Raw genomic sequence first — 4,014 nt, forward strand, 5'->3', positions numbered from 1 at the left:
GATACACACACTAGATTAGAAGCCACATTTCACAGCTCCGTTACGTAATTAAGCTGGGTTAGTGAGTAACTTTGTTAAAGCTCAGCATGAGCAGCAGCTTGCAGCTCCTCAGAGCCTATATAGTTCCTAGTGATAGGATTTTTGTAGTTGTAGGTGCAGCAATTGGGCAGCCGTATTAGGCAAAAGCAGCTGTTAGTAGATTAGTAGTTCCCTTATGCATAGATTAGCAGTTCCCCTATGCGGGGGAGCAGGTGTAGTAGAGCGAAAACAATTTGAAGTATACTTTTTGCTTGATTTGTACAGCCAAATGGCACAGTCCCTTTGCGCTACCTGGAGCGGGTCCCCGGCTGCTGGCGCTTCCCCAATAATACAGCCTTCTCTGGGAGTCCTCTGCTCTGGTCTCTGGGTTTCCGGCCGGAAGTGCTTGTGCGTGATTATGTAGCTGGATGACGCGTTTCCCCGCCTTGCTGAATAATCGGCGGCTTCCTCAGATGATTACATAATGGAAACCCTTACAAGAAAGTTGTGAAATGTCTTTAATCAAAAAAGTTACAGGATCCCAAACAGCATAGAAATACTGGGGCCAAACACATTTTATTGACTTTTCTGACTCAGTGACTAAAATAATAAAGTAGGGGCTGTAGCATATCTAGACTTTAGTAAGGCAGTTGACCTTGTCCTACATTGCAGACTGCTAAATAAACTTGAAAGTGTGGGATTTGATTATGAGTTTGAAGAAACTCAGGAGCCCGAGGTGTGCTCCCTACCACCAGTGCTGTGCCTAAACACGTGCAAAGGGGGCCGTGCGATCGAAGTGGGCCATCTCCCGAAGGAGACGGGCCCCCTTTTTTCCCCTAACCCCTCTCAACCATAAGGCCGAAGAGGGGAAAATAGGGAACGGTGGGTCCTCTTCGCCGAAGCTTAGAGAGACCCTCATTCCTCAACCCCCGGAAGGGTTAGGACGGTGGGTCCTCCGCACCCGAAGGTTTGGAGAGACCCTCAGTAGACTTCCCTCCGCCTTGCGGCTCGGGGTCGTCCTCGGGGGGCACGAAGCTCTCCCCAAAAGGCGAGAGCTTCGGCACATTGGGGAAATGGAAGGCCCGAAAGGGTCGACCACACTACCCAAAAAACGTGACACACTACACAAAAAACAAGGAACGTGAAAAGTGACAAACGTGAGAGGGGAAGAGAAATAAATAATAAAGATACCTCAGCCAGAGGGCCGGGGTGGGGTTGTGAACAAAAATTGTCCTACCTCATCCAAAAGGACGAGGTAAGGACGTGAAGCATCGCCTGAAGGGAAAGTGCGCAGTGCAAGTGCTTACTAGTGCATGGTGATTTTGGGATCACCCGTGCATGTTCGGCACCCCCAAGTTTCCCCGGGGGCACAGTGCAGCCTCGGACTCCAAGCAACCGACCGATCAGCGTCCGACCAAGGTTTCTCTGTTCCCATCGTAGGGCATTTTCCAGCCCCTGGCATGGGAATGGGTACTCCACTGGGCATTTCGACTGACTCCCTTAGGGGCTGCGACCCCCTCGGAAGAGCAATCTACTCAGTCTCAGTGTTTCTCCGATCCCAAGGTTAAGGTACTAAGCTGGGCCTTTCGCGGTCTCCCCATCAGAGGCTACAAATCTCTGGAACAGGAGCCATCTACTCAGTCCCAGCCTTTCTCCGCTCCTTGGGAATGGATACTAGACTGAGCCTTTCGCTGTCTCATCCTTCGTGGGCTACGAACCCCGTCAAGAGAGTCAAACTACTAGGCCCAGTGTTTCTCCCCCCCTCTTACCAGTGGATTTACGGAAACAACACCTCCTACCAAAGGCAGAGGTGAGGTACTCAGCCAGACTTTTCACCACTCCCAGGCAAAAAAGAGGGGTCCCACACCCTCCGCCCATCAGAGCAGCTACTCAGTCCAGCCTTTCTCTATTCTCTGCCAGAGGCCAGTCCATACCCACTGATAAGAACAGATACTACACTTGATCTTAGCCAAAAGGCCGAGAAGCGATTTGGGATTTGATTATAAAACAGTTAAAAGGATAAGAATCTTTTTGCAGGAAAGGATACAGAAGTAAAAAAAATTGAAGCGCATTCTATGGAGGGGAATGCTACTAGTGGAGAGTACCCCAGGGATCTGTTCTTGGACCAGTCCTCTTAAATATCTTTGTTGGTGGCATTGCAAATGTTATTGAAGAAATTGATTCCTTTTCACAGATGACACAAAGATATGCAACAGGGTAGACACACCAGGAGGGGTGATACGAATTATTGAGGATTTGTAGATTTGAGGAATGGTCAAGAACATGGCAATTACCATTTAATGTTAAAAAATGCAAAATCATGCACTTGGGCCTCAAAAAGCCAAAGGCTAAATATAATATCATGATATTATAATAGAAACTACTGAGGAGGAAAGGAATCTAGGTGTCACTATTTTGTGTGACTTAAAGTCAAGGAAATAGGGAGAAGAATCAGTAGCAGGAAAAAAATAAATAATGCCATTGTGTAGGTCATTGGTATGGCCTCATCTGGTATGCTGCGGTAAATTGTCAAGCCTGGGGGTTGAGGGTGACCCTGGCAACCCTCAGTCGTTGAGGCAGGAGTGTGAGACATATTCGCCTGAGAAAGACTGAGCCTAAAGGTGTGAACAGGACAAAAAGGTAAGTATGATAAAATAAGTCTCTATTATTTAGGCACGCACAGACAACGGCGGCAGTTGGTAATGACTTTGTATAATAGATAGCCACATAGAAACACACAATTGTGCAGAGTCTCTAAGTCAATATAATTCTACACACGCAGATATGGAGATGAGGTAACTGATGTATAACATCTATGGTGGCAGTCATGGAAGATGCACAAAAGCTGACTGATCCTGAGATACAGCAACAGATGACTTGGAATGCAGAAAGAGTACTGACTGGAGTGTGCAGAGTGGATGATAATAATTGATGATGATGAGTGGAACAATCGATTTTGAACATGATGGATTAATGTTGAAGAGGAACAATGGATGTTGAAGATTAACAATCAATGGTGAGTTGAGCAATCGATGTTGAAGATGAACAATCGATATTGAAGATTAGAATGCTGAATGATGATAGTACATCACAAGAGAGCTGGAAGAATGATGCTGGGACATCAACAGGAGCCAGGCGACACCTCAGGACAGTAAATGGTGCTGGTGTCTTTAAGGTGGAGCACAGTCACAGGAGCTGGAAACCTGACAAATGTGGAGTGCATTCTTATAACTGCATAGGAGTACAGATTGGCTGGCCAATTACCCAGGAAGCAGGCTGCAGCGGATTGGCTGGGAAAGACCTATGTGATACAGGTTGAGTATCTCTTATCCAAATATCCATTATCCAAATTATTCCGAAACATTCCAGAAAGTGAAAAAAATGTACTTATTTTTGCTAAAAACTTAATGGGGATATTTGTAACCGCACTACCGAGGACATGATATGTAACTGGCACTAAATATGTGCAAGACAATAATTGCTTGGCATTCAAATTCAGTACCTGAGATTGTACACAAATTTTGTTTCATGTTTTGAAACCTTGCTTTATGCACAAATAAAATATATGTGTGTGCATTTCATGTGTTTTATGTGTTTATACAGCATAAATGCAAGATACTTCAAAATACATAATTGAAATATAAAAATATTGTGAAATACGGAATAATCCACTATACAAAATTCTCCTGGTCCCAAGCATTGTGGATAAGGGATACTCAACCTGTACTGGCAAACATGGCTGCACCCATGTTTGGCTGTGGATAGAAAAGTTATACTGCTTTTGCATCGCAAACCCTCTCTGACCCGGTATTGAAAACATTTTTGAAATGGACTTGAGCAAACTAAAAACATTTCACATCCCATGGTGGATCCGGTTTATTACCGGGTTGGTTGCTTTCACACTCAACCCGATTCACCCATAGAAAATAGTGTAATGTCATTTGGAATGCAGCACCACTCCTATTTTTGTTGTGGTGGACCCTAGTAAGGGCCTTG

General features: G+C 45.1%; 1 pseudogene; it reads right to left on the reverse strand.

The window, feature by feature from the left end:
• Positions 1-1,871: 1,871 nt before the first annotated feature.
• Positions 1,872-2,007, reverse strand: LOC146060867 (U2 spliceosomal RNA; annotated as a pseudogene).
• Between the last annotated feature and the right edge of the window lie 2,007 nt (positions 2,008-4,014).

This window comes from Crinia signifera, chromosome 2 (assembly GCF_055691185.1).
Source record: "Crinia signifera chromosome 2, ASM5569118v1, whole genome shotgun sequence".
In the NCBI taxonomy this organism is placed as follows: Eukaryota; Metazoa; Chordata; class Amphibia; order Anura; family Myobatrachidae; genus Crinia; species Crinia signifera.